An 18,866-nucleotide genomic window follows, 5' to 3' on the forward strand; every position below is an offset into this window, starting at 1 on the left:
AAACACTAACTTGATGAGATTCATACTTGGCCAAATATAACAGAATATTGATTACATTGTTAATGTAAAAATATAAAACCAAGTTTTTTCGTGTGTGTGTGTGTGTGTGTCAAATTTTGGGCAATTATATTATATTATATTATATTACACTCTAAAAAATGCTGGGTTAAATACAACTCAGTGCTGGGTAAAATAGTGGGTGGCCCGGCCCAGCGCAGCCCTTTTCAGCAGCCCAGCATGATTGATAGGAGGCCTCACTCACTGACTCCCACTGCAGTCACCACACACTGTGACCAGAACACACACGCTACTACAAGCACTAGCTCGAAAACTATGACACGTGTACGCCAAACTGTGACACGCTGACGCCTGAGGAGATCGGCATGAGCAGACACGCTATAATGGGTGGTACTGAATAAAGTTTTATACCACCTGATTAAATAACAGCACTTCATAACACCAGACCTGGGCTGCGAAACACAACAGATGTCGTCAATAAAACATGAAAGTTCATCACACGCAATAAATCAGAGTACTGGTTACAAAACTAAGGATTAACCTGACAAATTGGCAGCAAAGTGAGCTGTAGTACATTTATATTCTGCTTGTATAGCTTGGCTATACTCATAAAAGCAAATAATCTCTCTGAAAGCAAAGAGTACTTCCTTAGGAATGATCAACAAAAAGTTATGAAAGATCAATGCAACAAAAATGTTCCAAAACGAGTAAATTAATTCATTATATTTGTTAACCCCTCCATTAATTATTTTGTTTGACATGATAGATGTTTGACTGACACAAGAGTGTTTTGGTGCCATGTTTAAATAAAAGCAAATCTCAAATTTCTTACCCTAACAACAATGATATTGTAATAATATTTGAATTATTCTGTTTTAGTGCCATGTTAAAATAGAAATAAAAAATAGAATAAAGTTGGAACATTAGGAGAATAAAGATGTAAATGTTACAAGCTTAGTCACAATGTTTTAAGAAAAAAGCTATGAATAATGTTAAATAAATAAAAAACATTTAATTGAAGTTACAGTAAAATTAATATTGTGTGAATAAAGCATACTATTTTGAGGGGGAAAAAAAGCAACATTATGCAGAGAAATGTGATTATCACAGAAACAGGCTGCATTATATTATTTTCAAACTATTACAAATCCCATAAAAAACTATTTTAATATTATTTTCAAAACATTTTAACTTATTTCATGACTTTTTATGACATACTGAATTTTCAAAATATTACAAATTTATTTCTGTAAAAGACATTATGAGATTATGGTAACACTTTAGATTAAGGAACACATATGAACTATTAATTAAGAGGTTTCGCTCAATAAGCGCCTAGTTTGCTGCTTATTAATAGTTAGTAAGGTAGTTGTTAAGTTTAGGCATTGGGTTGGGTCAAGGGATCTAGAACATGTTCATTCAATATGGCATTAATAGGTCAACTATAAGTTTAACTATAAGGCAACTAATAAGTACTAATAAACAGTCAATAGGCTAGTAATATGCATGCTAATAAGCAACTACAGTAGTTGGTGAGAATTGGACTTTAAAATAAAGTGTTACCAAGATTACTTATAAAACATTGACTTATCTTTTGACTTTTTTTCATATTTATTCTAATACTAAAAGCACAAAAGCACTGTTGTAGAATGGTTTTTGGCCGACTGAAACCTTATAACCTATTGATCTAAAGCATCTATGTACTTGTATGCAACCAACCTGCACAAACTTCAACTTCATGCAGCAATGCAAGAACCTGTGATGAAACATCTAGAATCTCTGAAGAACCATATGACCAACTCACACACCTTGAACAGTGAAAAAATTGATCAAAAAATATACTATATATTTTTTGAAAAAGATTTTATTGAACTCAAAATGCTTCAACGCTGCACAGATCCATTAAAAAAAAACTTTTTAGGAGTGAAGAAAAAAAAAGGTTAGTACAAGAAAATGTAAACAAAGTTTGCATGGCCAATTGCCTGAGATTATAAATATAGCCTATCATAAGAGTTCCTTCAAGTGCTCCGAAAATATGGCAAGAACTATTTCTAAAAGCAAGTTAAAGAAAAGTAATCTTCGCCCACAAAGTTGGCTAATAAATTGTCTTACGTCTGTGATGCATACCTGCATGGCACACACCTCAGGTTAATCCCTATCTCATAAACGACAAGAAGAGAGGAAGAAAATTACTGAATGTGGCAGAGACGAGGAAATAAAAAAAAAAAAAAGACAGAAACAGGCGACATTTCGAGTAAATGGCATCCAAAACCCACTCCAATTATCTTTGGCAGCCATGCCAGGGAGGCTGACTTAATTAAAGTGAGTGGAAAGGGAAGGGGGGGAGGAAGGAGAGAGAGAGGGAAGAAGTGATTGAGGGGGCAGAAGAGTGCGTATCAGCGCCAAGCACAAAGCCGAGCACCACCGCCGTCCACCACTCTTTCTCTTTTCAATTTCACTTCAAAGGACCAAGGCAAGAAACCATAAAAAGGGAGAGCGAGACGTTTTTTAAGCAATATAATTGCACTATTCATATCCAGTGTTTTTATCGTCATTCAGATAGGACGAAAAATACATAAAAAGAGAATAAAAAATGATTTTACTCGCCGCTAAATCCCCAATAATCCTCTTGTGCTTTTCCAAGTCTGCCTTCGACGTTGACCTTTTGGCAGGAATCCTGTTTCCATGGAAACTCTCGCTGCACTCCCCCCGAACGCACATCATTCTGTACATATTTCCGTCATCGCTCTGACAGAATACTCACGGTTGTTTAAGCGCAAATGTAGCTTGTTTTGCCCCCTAAACTCTTGGCTAATCGTATTAGTATTCATAGAGACTAACTGACCGCGTTTTGCGTACGTGATTAACAGCGCACGCTAACTCACGAGTGATTTTTACAACATCTAAACAACTTCCATTAGCACTCATATGAATATTAATACACTAACTTCTGCTGTCAATCTGATGCTAGCTGAACTTTTTCATGCCTGGTCGACCCAGCTAGCGTGATATGGCGTATCTCTCCTTAGTTCATCAATACTTCGTCAGCTCCTCATGTAAATTAAATCTTGAGTATGAAATATATAGACAATGCCAAACAGGAGGCAGCTGGTCGCTGAGGGCCGTCCAGAAGGACTGTGGGTGGCAGATTTATAAATTCAGCTATAATGTGTGACTTCAAAAATAAACTGCTTTTAACAGAGGACAATGGCTGTTTCATAACTGCAAGATGATGTGAGATGCTGTGATTTCAAAGCAACTTTTTATTGCTGTGAAGATACTATAGAGTACTTGATGTATAAAAAGAAAAAATACACATTTTATACTACAGGGGATACTACAATACACTTTAGATTAGGGCACACATATTCACTGTTAACTAAGAGTTTTCCCTCAGTAAACTCCTAATTTGCTGCTTATTGATAAGTACGTAAGGTGGTTGTTGTAGTAGTTATGTTTATACTAGGTAGGGTTAAGGGATCTAGAATATTATCATGCAAAATAAGGCTTTATAAGATGATACGTGCTTTGAAAATACTAATAAACTGCCAATGTGCTAGTAATATGCATGCTAATAAGCAACTAGTTAATAATGAATAGTGCTCAATAATCTAAAGTGTTTCCCACATTTCTATAAAACACAAAAACAGAAACAGTTGTAGATGATATTTCACTGCAATCTCTGACTGATACCGATAAGGTGATAATAAATAATAATGATAAATAATAAAAATAAACGGCAGATTCTATGTTTTTTTTCCTAAAAAATAAAAGAAAAATCTAAATGATTAATTTGAAGTGAATTTAGGCATCACAAGTTTGTAATGTACAGCATAAAAAATTAATATTCATTTTGATATTGGCTAAAGATTGCATTTAATAGTATTATTATCAATGTTTTTTTTTTTTTAAATAAGCAAAGTCAATTTTACATTTTCAAGCATTAGATGATGTCAAAGGTAATATTATTCTAAAAAGGGGGAAATCAGCGTCCAATTGAATATCCAACATGAAATCATATTAACAACAACAAAAATAATAATAATAATAATAATAAAAACACTGCACAGTGCTATTTCAGTACATTTAGTACCTGATTATGCTTTTTTTCACTGAAATTTTGTGTGCAAAAGTGCCACAACTGTTCGCCCCATTGTGCTTGTCAAAATGAGCATTGCAGGTTTTGTGCCTGTTTGGATACCTGTTTAATATATTTAATATAATTGTGGATGCTGCAGGATGATTTTTTAATGAAGCTTCAGATTTAAAACGATGTTTGCCGGCTGAGCACTGCGAGAAGCTCTATGGGCCAGACTGCTGTGGGCCGGAGCTGGAGCCAGGAGATAAGACCGACTCCAGCCGGCTTGCTTTAGGGGACAACGAAAGACCTGGTAACTTGACAACCACTATTCTGTTTGGCTGAGATCATATTTGTCTATTTCTTCTTTCTCTTTCTCAGACCAGACCACTTTTTTCAGTCTAACTTCCAACAATTCACCCCTTCTGTGTCTTACTTTTCACTTCTACTTCGTGTCTTCTCGTGCTCTATCCTTTTTTCCTCTATACTGCATATATATCGGAGGGATTGCCATGGTAATTGGTCACGGAACAGATCCGCTCCGCTGCTGTGGCAGAGCAAGTACCAAGACTTGCTACTGCCAATACATCCACATGATGATGGTGCACATATAACATATATGAAATAACTCCCATATAACATACACTACATGATCACCCCATAGCAGATCTATACATGTGGAGCTGGGGAAGGTGAAGGGTTTCACGCTGCAACTGCTACAGCAAGCACCAGTCATATATTTGAATGTTGAACTTGAGCAGAGAGCTCATTAGCTACCGATACAGGAGAGAACCAATCAGCTGTGCTGTGTAATAATGATGTCATTATGTCAGATTGAGTTAGACCTATCGGACTGCGCCATCTAGAGTTTCATGCCAGAATTTTGTGTGTATATATACTGATACTATATACTCATTTATTTTATGTTAAGGTCAATTTTCTTGACCCCTCTTGCTCTCTCATTTCACTCTCTCTTTTCCTCATCTCTGTCTCCATCCCTCACCCTCTTCCTCTGCACCATTTTCCCTCTCTTGGTGTAGAACATTCCGGTGTGTTGAGCTCAGAGCACAGCGCTCGGCTCTCAGAGGCAGGATTGTTCTTGCCGCACAGGCCCAAAGCCCGTTGCCACGGATACCACCATACCACAGATCTGACCCTGGAGAATTGAGCTGCTCACCCTCAGCAGGAGCCACTGGCAGCTGCAACACAGCTGTTAGCGCCGGGACAGGGTTACTTTCTTTCTTCCTCGCTCTGACTCACCCGTTGGTTCAGTCACCCGCTCTCTCATTTCTTTATCAATATCTACAAAAAATATATCCATGGGAGCAGAGAATTCAACCTAAGGCCCTCTGTTTCTTGTTAAAGACAACATAAAAGCAAAATTGACCCCATTTACTTTCTTAATGAAAATGTTGCTGTTATTGTGCATGATTCATCAGTGCATGTTACTTTAAAGACCAAAAATGCTTGCTTTCATAAAGTTTCATCAAAATTTAATAACTTTTTCTGCTGATGTAACAAGGGGTAAGGGGAAAAATAATATTAGACAGTATTATTGCTCGTCTCCCTGCAATACTTGATTCTGATTGGTCAATCGCGCTGTTCTATAGTCAAATATTTGAAAATAATGACTGTTAAACTGTTTAATTGACCGTTGCCCCTGGCAAACAATTATATAGCTGTGCTAGTTTTTTTTTTCTTTTGTATTATTCTATGGTCTCTTATAAAAATAAAATAAAATATAATTTTTATCATTTTGTGGAACATAAAATGATATGTATAGCATCCAAGCCGCTCTTTTTCACATCATGAAAGTAAATGGCGATTTAATGTTAATGTTTTGTCTGTTATAAAACTTTATAGCTTATAATCATCTCATTTTGTGTTCGATGGAAGAAATTGAAGTTATACAGAGTGAGAAAATATGAATTAATATTTTGCTGTGAATTATCCCTTTAATGTCAGTATGGTCCATTTATGTGTTTATTTATTACTGGTTATAGAATATAATTTTAAATGCCAAAACAATCCAAAGCTACCCTGACTGGGAATTTCACTGATCTGTAAAGTTCAAAAATAAAATTTACCTTTTTTTGTGATAATGACTGTACTAACTGTACATTATATCTCACATATTATAAGCTTAACATCCACAAGTCCAACCAAGTTGTGATTATTTGAAAGCATTTTTTTTACAACTGAATATTTTATTTAATTTGGTAACATGTCATATCAGTCTCTTTCATTCACTCATTTACTTGCTTCTTCACCAAACTCTCACATTCACTCTTAACCTTCCCTGAAAAATTCCCTGGCAGACTATTTTGAAAAACCAGAGCGGTGCCGGTGACTCAAGTCTCCCATCCACATCAATCACAAACATCCCACGGTTCTTCACTCTATCCATAGCATGATCCATTAAACCGTCGTTATCCGACATTCAAATCAAAACAGATGTTCCCCTCTAAAATCTAAAATTACAGTAAATAAATAAAGAAACAGAGGATGACAAAAACAGAGACCTATTTTTCACATTGCCAGAGCCTATCCGATGTCATATTATGGTTAGATGTTATGGCTGGAAGCTATACCTTTTATCTAATCAGGGCATAGATTTTCCTCTCTTTTCCACCTCGAGAGATAACCCGATTACACGGTAACACTGTCTCTGAATCAGTTTAGCAGCTGCCCTGTGGTTGAGCACACAGATCTGTATGCAGCGGTGACAGGTAGAGCTAAACTGCTGCTAAACTTATATAAAATATTATATGATTTGCTTAAAATTTGCTTTGTCTTACTGCTATGTAAATCAACTTTTTTTTTTTAAATGTATAGAAATGTTAAAATTGAATTCACATTCATAGAGAATACTAATAAACATGGCCTAAATGCCGTATGCCGTAATATAATGGTGTCCTAGAATAGAAATACTGTCAAAAAAATTTTACGTCTTGAAAAAAATAAAAAATAAAAATCCTTCTACTCTAAAAAATATTCTCATTCTGCACTAAATGGATTTTGTTCAATCGACTGTCTCTAGTAAGAGAATGTCACGCCCACAATACCATTACAATTGAATAGAAAGTAGCAAATCATGTTCATGGCTGTGACTTGGCAATTAGAAAATGATGAACCTGTCAATATGTTCTGCTTTAAAAAAACAACAACAACAACTTCACATCTGCATTTGTCAAGCCATTTTATGTGATCTTGAATTATGGGAACAAAATAATAATAATAAAATTAAAAAAATGTTCTACTTATATAAAATATACTGTGCATACAAATAAAATAGAAGTAATTGCAAAAAATAAGAGTTTATGATCATATTTTAATTAACTAAAGTGGTATCTTTAAAGTAAAACCATAAAACCTTATGAAAAACATTACAACAAAAAATGAAGCATGGTAAACGACAAAAGCAAGTGTGCACAGCTAGTGTTCAGAAAGTTAGAAGAGCATCTGTTCTCAGTAAACATGCTGTAGAGCCAAACCCTGAAAACACTAACAGAGCAGTGCGTTTGCTTTAAGCAGAACAGCATGACAAAAGACAGTTAAATCACCCACTAAGGAACTGCTATCTATGTCAGGTTGTTTCTATTAGTATTAGCGCTCCAAAAAGACTTTCTGTCTCTGCCTTACACACACAGATATAAATCTGCTGAAATGAGAGAGATAAACAAGGTTTAAAACGAAAACACACTTCAGTGGTTTATGGGTTAGTTTTAAATGAACATTAAATCTTTCCTCTGACGTTGATTTGAAGAGCTTTTAACATCTATATGACATCCAGTCAGACATGATGCCGTTTTGCATCTTTCATCATATCCAAACAAACTGCCGCAATGAAAAACAACAACTGAAATCTGGGAAATGTGATTCTTTTTTTTTTTTTTCAGATTGCTGTCAAGCAAATGCTCTTTTCAGCTAGAAGTGATGCACACTTTAAAGTGCAAAGTTTGGCACTCGATTTATGTTATCTAAGAAATCTGTGTAATCAGATTGACATGCACAGATTATCACAAAATCTTCACTGTAATTCCATCTCTTTCATCTTTTCAAGCATGCACGTTATGTTGAATTTTAATGCGTTTATATGAGTATCTATCAGTTACATGCACATGGATGTTTGCTTAGCAGAGCGCGCATGTTTTGCGTGTGTCTGTGCATTTGAGAGATTCAAGTGTGTGTGTCTGTATTTCGGCAATGGTAAAACAGTAGGGTTGCGCATTCTTATGGAAGAAATTGAAGTTATACAGAGTGAGAAAATATGAATTAATATTTTGCTGTGAATTATCCCTTTAATGTCAGTATGGTCCATTTATGTGTTTATTTATTACTGGTTATAGAATATAATTTTAAATGCCAAAACAATCCAAAGCTACCCTGACTGGGAATTTCACTGATCTGTAAAGTTCAAAAATAAAATTTACCTTTTTTTGTGATAATGACTGTACTAACTGTACATTATATCTCACATATTATAAGCTTAACATCCACAAGTCCAACCAAGTTGTGATTATTTGAAAGCATTTTTTTTACAACTGAATATTTTATTTAATTTGGTAACATGTCATATCAGTCTCTTTCATTCACTCATTTACTTGCTTCTTCACCAAACTCTCACATTCACTCTTAACCTTCCCTGAAAAATTCCCTGGCAGACTATTTTGAAAAACCAGAGCGGTGCCGGTGACTCAAGTCTCCCATCCACATCAATCACAAACATCCCACGGTTCTTCACTCTATCCATAGCATGATCCATTAAACCGTCGTTATCCGACATTCAAATCAAAACAGATGTTCCCCTCTAAAATCTAAAATTACAGTAAATAAATAAAGAAACAGAGGATGACAAAAACAGAGACCTATTTTTCACATTGCCAGAGCCTATCCGATGTCATATTATGGTTAGATGTTATGGCTGGAAGCTATACCTTTTATCTAATCAGGGCATAGATTTTCCTCTCTTTTCCACCTCGAGAGATAACCCGATTACACGGTAACACTGTCTCTGAATCAGTTTAGCAGCTGCCCTGTGGTTGAGCACACAGATCTGTATGCAGCGGTGACAGGTAGAGCTAAACTGCTGCTAAACTTATATAAAATATTATATGATTTGCTTAAAATTTGCTTTGTCTTACTGCTATGTAAATCAACTTTTTTTTTTTAAATGTATAGAAATGTTAAAATTGAATTCACATTCATAGAGAATACTAATAAACATGGCCTAAATGCCGTAATACTTTATTTAATGGTGTCCTAGAATAGAAATACTGTCAAAAAAATTTTACGTCTTGAAAAAAATAAAAATAAAACTTCCTTCTACTCTAAAAAATATTCTCATTCTGCACTAAATGGATTTTGTTCAATCGACTGTCTCTAGTAAGAGAATGTCACGCCCACAATACCATTACAATTGAATAGAAAGTAGCAAATCATGTTCATGGCTGTGACTTGGCAATTAGAAAATGATGAACCTGTCAATATGTTCTGCTTTAAAAAAACAACAACAACAACTTCACATCTGCATTTGTCAAGCCATTTTATGTGATCTTGAATTATGGGAACAAAATAATAATAATAAAATTAAAAAAATGTTCTACTTATATAAAATATACTGTGCATACAAATAAAATAGAAGTAATTGCAAAAAATAAGAGTTTATGATCATATTTTAATTAACTAAAGTGGTATCTTTAAAGTAAAACCATAAAACCTTATGAAAAACATTACAACAAAAAATGAAGCATGGTAAACGACAAAAGCAAGTGTGCACAGCTAGTGTTCAGAAAGTTAGAAGAGCATCTGTTCTCAGTAAACATGCTGTAGAGCCAAACCCTGAAAACACTAACAGAGCAGTGCGTTTGCTTTAAGCAGAACAGCATGACAAAAGACAGTTAAATCACCCACTAAGGAACTGCTGTCTATGTCAGGTTGTTTCTATTAGTATTAGCGCTCCAAAAAGACTTTCTGTCTCTGCCTTACACACACAGATATAAATCTGCTGAAATGAGAGAGATAAACAAGGTTTAAAACGAAAACACACTTCAGTGGTTTATGGGTTAGTTTTAAATGAACATTAAATCTTTCCTCTGACGTTGATTTGAAGAGCTTTTAACATCTATATGACATCCAGTCAGACATGATGCCGTTTTGCATCTTTCATCATATCCAAACAAACTGCCGCAATGAAAAACAACAACTGAAATCTGGGAAATGTGATTCTTTTTTTTTTTTTTCAGATTGCTGTCAAGCAAATGCTCTTTTCAGCTAGAAGTGATGCACACTTTAAAGTGCAAAGTTTGGCACTCGATTTATGTTATCTAAGAAATCTGTGTAATCAGATTGACATGCACAGATTATCACAAAATCTTCACTGTAATTCCATCTCTTTCATCTTTTCAAGCATGCACGTTATGTTGAATTTTAATGCGTTTATATGAGTATCTATCAGTTACATGCACATGGATGTTTGCTTAGCAGAGCGCGCATGTTTTGCGTGTGTCTGTGCATTTGAGAGATTCAAGTGTGTGTGTCTGTATTTCGGCAATGGTAAAACAGTAGGGTTGCGCATTCTTGTCCAACATAACTTAAGACAAGCAGACACTGAAGAAAACGCCTATAAAACTCTCTCAGCCTCTTCTCCTCCATCTGTTTTGTTTTCCCTCCATCTCTCCTTTTTGATGAGCTGGGTCTTCAGTCCCCCCAATAAAATCCCATTAGCTCTTAATGAAGTCGAGCTCGCTGCCTCGCGCCTTCACCTCATTTAGCACAATTGTCTGGCAGCCATTAGCACGGAGGCAATTACAGCCGAACGGCGAGAGTAATTGGAAATGCCGACAGGGACCCCAAGAAAACGGGAATAAATAAATAAAAATATTCAACCTAATAAGCCTCCATTGGGTTGGTGGGGGCTGCTAGGCTAAATCAACATAATGCTAATCGAGGCTGATGAGGAACAGACTCGGGGTGAAGGCCAGGGGTGGTGGAGATGATGATGATGATGAGGTTGAGATTGTTATAGAAAGAGCAAAAGGAATCATACTAATCAACTGTTCAATGACACAAGGTACTGTACTGTTAATGCCCACGTAAACTGATGCTATACAGAAAAAAAATATTAATATCCACTATTAAACGGCAACATGAAATCAAAATGGACCACATTTACTTTCTAACAAGCATCCTAGGTCCAAGAAAACAAAATAAAACACAAAAATAATACCAATAGATAAAATAAAGTGCTGCCTTACATGATGTTTGACACAGAAATAAGGAAGTTAAATGTTTTGCAAAGGCTCTTTCTGCTGCCATAATAATAATAGATTAACAACATTAATAATAATAAATAATGCAGGATTCACACAACTTTTCACCAATAAATTTCCAATTTTTTTCATGTTTTTCCCTCAGTATTTTACTCATAAAATGATTAAATATTTTATATCTAAGTGTAGCTAGAAAAATATATATTCATTATAATAATGTCCATGGCTTTTTCATGCATTTTAGATTTTATGAATTATAATGCTTTTCCAGGAACCGAAATTACCATTCTAAAATTCCACGATATTTTTCCATGACTATGGAAATAATACGTTTTTAGTATTAGAATCTGCTGAAATTAAATGTTTTCTATGATTTGAAGTCAACTAACAGGTTGATTTTAGTTCAGTGTACCTTCATGATGCCAAAAACACATTGTAATGTGGCATAAATAATGTAGGCGGGACTTTGATTATGAAAACATTAAGCTATAATATTATTAGTTAGTATAATTTTGCCACAGCCTTGATTATTTCAGCAGAAAACTGATTGCAGGAATGGAGAAAATGATTACATTTTTAAGAAAAAATAATTAGAACTACAATACATTTTTTACCCCTTTTGATTAACGTGCTCTGATGCATTGTGCATGGCTTGTTTTGATTTCATGTTTTAAATAGAGCTTTCTGGAAATCAAATAAACAACGGTTACATTCCACGCAAAGGACGCTTTGTCAAGCCAGTCCTTGAATAATGAACAGTCACACGGTGATCTAGGTGTTGTGTGTGGCCTGCTGGTGCCAGAAGCCAGGACATCTCCCTTGACTCCTCACCCTACTTACTCACATCAAACTGGGCAACTGGTGGCAGAAACTTGATCAGAGGGGCTAAAATCAGAGGGCACCTTTCACAAGAGCTGGGCAGACTGCCCAACGGTCCACAGGAGGGGCAAAGAATAGGGTCTGGTTGGAATGGTGTGTGTCTGTGATGTGTGTGTGAAGGCGTCTTGGCACTAGCTTTCCGGAGTCGGCACGGGAAACAGAAGGTCGAGTCCCACAATAGTCTCCCATGGGGCATCCACAATACCAGCTCAATGACCGCAGTCAACAATACTCTCAAGGCCTTTTATTCAGAGAGTTCAATGGAACAGACACACCCAGCGGCACTTTCCTACACAAAACAAGATCCTGGCACACACACACATACATACATATTCATACAACCTTATATAAATCACAATATTGCTTCTATAAAAGAGGCTTTCAGTCGTGGATCTGTCTAGAATCACTACTATTTCACAGCACAGGGAATGCTACATTAAAACTTAGCCATAAAGGTTAGCCATGGTTCAAATTAGTACATTTGGATAAGTTCATAAATAAATAAATAAACAGTATATTAATACAATAAAGTAGCATTTTGTGAAATTGCACATAATAATGCTGGATACAGTGCTACAATGCTCACTCTAAACAGATTAATCTACTCAAATGAATCTGTGGCTTTTTTTTTTAAACAGATTCATTTAAATGACTCATCCAAGTGAATCAGTTTGAACAAATCATCACACAAGTCAATGTATTCAAATGAATTATCTAAGTTAACCAATTAATTAAAAAGAATCAGACTTAAGGGATTCATTGTAGTTATTAGTGGCTTATAACTAAAAAAAATGAATCAGTTTTGAAGGTAGCTGAGCTTTTGTTACGCTACTACAAAGCTAATAGCATCGCTACATTTATTTGGTTGCTCCCCAACACTGCTCCCGGTTAAAATTTGACATAATGTACAATAAGTTAATTCACTTCATCTTAGCTGTAATATGAGACCTGAGGAACTAGTATTGATCATTTGAGAAGGTGAAAAATGAGGTGAAAAGACATTAAGCAAAGCATGGTGAGTGTAGCACAGGGCTGCTACCGCAAAAATGAAAAGATGCAGGCTCCTTCCATCTCTCTTGCGCTGTGCTTTCGCTCCGAAAATGTTTATTTGTCTAAAAAGATCTACAAACAATCACTTCACTCGACAGGAGAGAGAGCTTTCCAGTCAGGAGGAGATTTAATTAGGGAAATCTCATTAGGTTTAACAAAATTAAGCGTAAAACAATCCTCGGCAGGGCTCCGAGAGCGAGAGGGAGAGAAAGAAAGGGGGAATTTGGGGTTATGAGCGATTAGAGTCAGGAGGATATTGAGATAGTCCCTTCCATGCTGCTGTGGGGGAAAATGGCTCTAGATACCCAGCTGTTTTCACACTCAATTAAAGAGACTTGCCTGGCTTTTACCCCCTCTGAAAAGCAAAGAGTTAACCCTTCAGCATATTGCCACACACAAATGTTTCCCTCAGACTCGGCCTCTCTCACTCATCCACAACATAATTCCAGCCTGAGCCCACAAACCATTAAAGACACAAATTGTGTTTTTGAACAAATTTGCACTCTATAAGGACATAACAAAAAGTGCTATTAAAGTGAGGAAACAAACTCTTAAACAACACAGTCGGGGTGATTGCAGACGAACAGCAAGCGCTGGAAAATTCATTTCGAAATTCATCTGTAAATGCCCAATTCTGACTAAACCAGCAAGGAATAACTCAGCGACTCCAGAAGAGCAATATCACTGCAGAGAAATCACAGGTTTGTATATTCTAGGCGGCTCGATAGGTGACACTGCATATTTATCAGCCATCTTCATAAGTGTGAGAGTATTTTATTTGCTATCCATGCTAAAAAAAAAAAACTCTATATAAAAGTATTATTATGAAAGACTGCACTTAATGCATGACTTCAAAAGCTGCTTGGCGCATTTGTGCAAACAACCACGGTTTACCTTTCTTACATTAAAATGGAAGAAAAGAATCTGGCGACAATCATGGCTCTGTTCCAACACCTAGTGAGTTGCCTTGCTGTCTGCTGCCTACATAAGCAGCTGCTAGCATCCTAAAATGAACCTGAACCTCATAAATGGTGAACTGAGAATGAAAACTGAGGCAGCAATGCCAAACAAGGGCCATCGCACAAAATTTTTCACATTAAGTGCATAGTTTAAAGTTAATTTCTATGGAGTTTGTTGTTAGCATGTTGCTAAGCTAACTCTAATAAGCTAAGATATTAACAGCTCAGACAAACATTTGTGTAAAATAGCAGTTTATTAATAGAATTAAATGAATGAATGAATATCTAGATAGATAGATAGATAGATAGAAATTTTAGAGAATTTTACCCAACCCTGATCTTAGATGACCTACAACAACCTTTGCATCAGGGGCATATCTATGATGCCTAAAAATACTGCCTACATAGGCAGCTCACCATCTTTTGGAACAGAGCACGTGTGTTTTTGAATGGACATGGAAGTGTTGATTTAGGAACTTACAGTTTGCTTGTTCTCAGCATCGGAGCATCTGAAGTTGGAGCCGGTCCGACAGCGCACTGCCCTCCAGTCTACAACACAAGAAAAGAAGCCTTCTGAGTACAGTTACATCTAACGGTCTGCGCTCTAATAGCAAACCTGAGATTATTACTCCAGCCGCATTACAGCACAACTTGTAAAATGAGCAAAAATTTTGATTTAGGTATAAGCAACACCGCATGCTTTGGAAAACAGGGATCTTTTTTATTGACGCTGCGTGATACCCGTGGGCCTGCTGACCCACAATTTGAAAAGTAATTTGATATTTTGCGTGAAAGTATATGTATGTGTGTGTCCTTCTGTTCTGGCTTAATAGAGGCTGTATGTGTGTGTGTGAGCTTGGGTAGGTGGGCAAACAAAGATGCAGGAATGGCGGCCAGCCCCCCACGCTTCAGTCTGGCAGTATAGGTTCGTGTGAAACCTTTCTCGGGTTTCTTCCAAACTACAAAGAAAACATTTTAGGGTTCTGTAATCCCTCCCTCAGCCTCCCAAAGCCCCAGAGCCCTCTACACAGCCATACAGTCCGCAGCCCACCTCCTGAGACCTGATCTGCCTTCCTGTTGACGTCAAAGTGAATTAGAGCAAGGAAAGCGCAGCGGCTCCCCCCGGGGGGCTGGAGGGCTAATCATGCTGTTCCTCACCGGCCTCAGAGGAAGCATTAGCGTTCCTGTTGTAGCAGACTACCACATCTACAGCACAGGGCCCCTTAACAAACAATCAGGACACCGCACACACACAAACAGCTTATTTACAGAAATACACACTAATAGGTCCCTCATACACACCACAGTACCCTCCAAACAGTACCAGATGAACAGAAGATTTGTGGCTTTGCCCTTCCAACCCCTCATTCAAACAGCCAGTGAAAGTTAAACTTTAGGGTAAACCTCTTTCTCTAATACACAGAGCAACTCTGTGAAATACCTAATTCCAGCCTCCCTCCGTCTCCACACCGACCTCCTGCACTCCCTCCAGCCATTCTGAATAATGATTCTACATATAGTGAAGGAGACGGTAGAGGAGACTTTACACCTAGACTGTGTGACTGACCTGATTCCTACTGAGATGACTGTGGCTTGGCTTTCTTATGTCTGATGGTCTCATGGTCTGATTCAGTGTTATTTTAGTATTATTTCTATACTATTTATTTAATAATATATATATATATATATATATATATATATATGCATACATACATATACACACATACACACACAGCTTTAAATAGTAATTTTAGTACTTCAACTTAAGGGATGTTCACTCCAGGGATGATAACTACTGATAACTATAAAGTTGTAATAATCACTCTAATTCTGTGAGAACAGGGAAATCCGCATCATATTTATAACAATAACGACACAGAGGAACTATATAGTTGGAATCACTTTCAAACTTTTTTTTTTATTTGATGAGTGATTAAAAAAACACTGACATCCTATCTATCTGACTTTAATGAGCCTGATTATTTAAAGCAACAGATTACATAACTGCAGCATGCTTATAACAAACAGCATGTTATCATGTGTTGATGTGGACACTAATATAAAGTTCTATTTATAGTTAGCATTCTTGGTGTGAACAGGGGCCTCATTTATAAAGCGTGCGTACGCTCAGATCTGATCTTAGAGTGTGTCTACGCTTAAATCCACGCCAATGCTCATATTTGTAAAAACTGGCTTTGACGTGGAAAAGTGCTTAGCGTCACGTCAGGGTCTGAGCAGACGTCCGCACTTTTTCTTGTTCGAGTACTACAGGTTTTTGGAAATGTAAGCTGTTTTTGCAGCTCGCTGTTCTAAATTAAAGAATTTGGATGATGACTGCAATCTTTTGCATGTTAATGACATTAATTAGGAGTCGTTTACAAGACAGAGAGCTAAAACCATTCAGCTGCGCGCAAGTTCAAGATCATTTGCGATTCATAGATTTCAAATCTGAAAGAGAGGCGTACGTGCATTTTGTCTGTACGTACGTTCATTCTATGAATCACACATACGCATATTTGAGAAATGATCGTAAGATCAAATTTAGGATGGTTTCTGTGCAACGTTTTATAAATGAGGCCCCAGGTCTTTAAATTTATTTCATTTCAGTTAGTTGAGAAGGCAACATTTCTAGTTTTTCATGTAATATTTATATTTTATTCAGCTTCATTTAATGATTTTTAATCAGGTTACTTCTATTTAACAATAACAACACTGGTCGTTATTTTTTTCACATAACACTTGGGAGGCTACTTGTGATTGTAAGTAAAATATCAATAAACAGGTTAGCTTTGGCACAGGTTTGAACATTGCATGCTGAGTTTACTACAAGCATTGGTGTTGCACCCTGGTGGTCAACATCAAACTGGTTAGCATAGGTTTGTTTCACTGTTGGTTAATAGTACCATAAATACACCAAAAAGCATCTTCCTTTTCTCACAGCATTTTAAACCTAAGTCCTGTTTACACCAACACGAATAGTCAGCACATTTACAGCATGCGATTGCGAACGTTCATTCAAATTCAAATAAACTGTTTATTGCATCGAACACTCAGCTTGGTGTGAACAGGCCTTTAGCTGTACTCTAACAAAATAAAACTTAGTACATTTCATTATATTACAGGTTAAATATTTTACCAGTGCCTGATTGCTTTTTGGACAAAGAAAAGTTTTTGTGATGAATGCCGATGCTAATAGATAGCTTTCTCCAGTAGGGTTGTGCCGATAGACGATAGTATCATGTATTGACGATAGACAGAGATATCGCCTGTGGCTGATGCCTTTGACGATAGCAAGACGATTATTATTATTATTATTATTATTATTATCAGGCTAGTAATACTATCTAATTAATATTAGGGCTTATTTGTTGCATTATATTTCTTTTTCCGCGTTTTTACAGTATTGCGCGTTCTAACCAATCACACACGATTATGCTGAGCTTATGAATGTAATGGCCAATAAGATGCGCGCTGACTGAATTCTGACTCGCGAATTCTCTCCTCATAAACAACAAAGTGCAGAAATACGTGCGATGTAAGTATAAGAGATTTATTCATCATGCAGTGTATATTCACTGATTTTAAAGGGAGTGTTTTTAAAGTGCATAAACTCGCGCTAGACTGAGCTTGTGATGATGTTCTTTGGTAATGTAATGTTCTTTGCTCGTTTTCTGTAGCTGCCTTTTGAATAACTGAGGAAATGAAAGCATTATAATTAGTAACTTACGATGTTTCTATTAATTTGTTATCATGTTAAATACAAATTCAGTCATATTAAAAACATTAGGCTGCTTTTAGCCTTATGCTGGAGTTGGTTCACTTTCTCGCAATGGAGCTAAATAATTACATAAATTAGCATGATAATACAGTGTATCGGCGATCTCACAGGCTGACGATAGGACGATATGAAAATTGAGCATATTGCCCAACATTATTCTCCAGTGTTACAGTATATAGCCCTCTTTAGATCCTCTTGTCTGTTTGGTCTTGACTGTCCTATTAAAATAAATAGGTAACATTTTAGTACAGGGAGTCGGGACCAAATCTCATTAACTAGTTGCGTTAGTTGAGTTACGTAATTAGATTACTTTTTTCAAGTAACTAGTAAAGTAACGCATGACTTTTTTAATTTACAAGAAAATATCTGAGTTACTTTTTCAAAAAAGTAACACCAGTTACTTTGTTTTCCCATTTATTGACTGACAAGTCTCCTGTCCCCATATTGGGAGAAATCGGAAGTGCAGAGGAGTCGTGTGCGCTGTGTGAACATGATGTTACTGAAATTCTAGACTAAATGTGAATGTGCATTAATTCATCCCACTCACAAAAAACAGATTTAGTATTCATCAAAATTAATTAAAACAGTGAAATGCAAACTCAGAATATGACGCAAACCTGCAATAACTAAATATGTTAAATAACACAAATGTATCTAATCCCATTTTATTAACCAATGTATTTGCTGCTGACCTTTGATGATCCAGCTCAACCATACTAACAAGCAAAATTGACTTTAGATAAACTAACAATTGTGCTTCATTGTTTTTTATTGCTGAAGAGTGTTGAACCTTCTTCTCCTGTGTTCTACTGTACAGATGTGAATTTACTTTT

At 36.2% G+C, this 18,866-nt stretch overlaps 1 protein-coding gene and 1 long non-coding RNA gene across 2 annotated transcripts in view; one reads left to right on the forward strand and one right to left on the reverse strand.

Moving 5' to 3' along the window:
* Window positions 1-14,806, reverse strand: part of LOC107686111 (homeobox protein PKNOX2-like) — a 63,396-nt gene extending 48,590 nt beyond the window's left edge. The window contains exon 1 of the mRNA XM_016482960.1: window positions 14,737-14,806. The gene's annotated coding sequence lies outside the window, so the exon portion shown is untranslated. The remainder of the gene's footprint in view (window positions 1-14,736) is intronic.
* Window positions 14,735-18,866, forward strand: part of LOC107686113 (uncharacterized) — a 21,292-nt gene continuing 17,160 nt past the window's right edge. The window contains exon 1 of the long non-coding RNA XR_001634020.1: window positions 14,735-14,802. This is a non-coding gene — a long non-coding RNA (uncharacterized LOC107686113). The remainder of the gene's footprint in view (window positions 14,803-18,866) is intronic.

This window comes from Sinocyclocheilus anshuiensis, unplaced genomic scaffold, assembly GCF_001515605.1.
Source record: "Sinocyclocheilus anshuiensis isolate Anshui unplaced genomic scaffold, SAMN03320099.WGS_v1.1 scaffold437, whole genome shotgun sequence".
Taxonomy (NCBI): Eukaryota; Metazoa; Chordata; class Actinopteri; order Cypriniformes; family Cyprinidae; genus Sinocyclocheilus; species Sinocyclocheilus anshuiensis.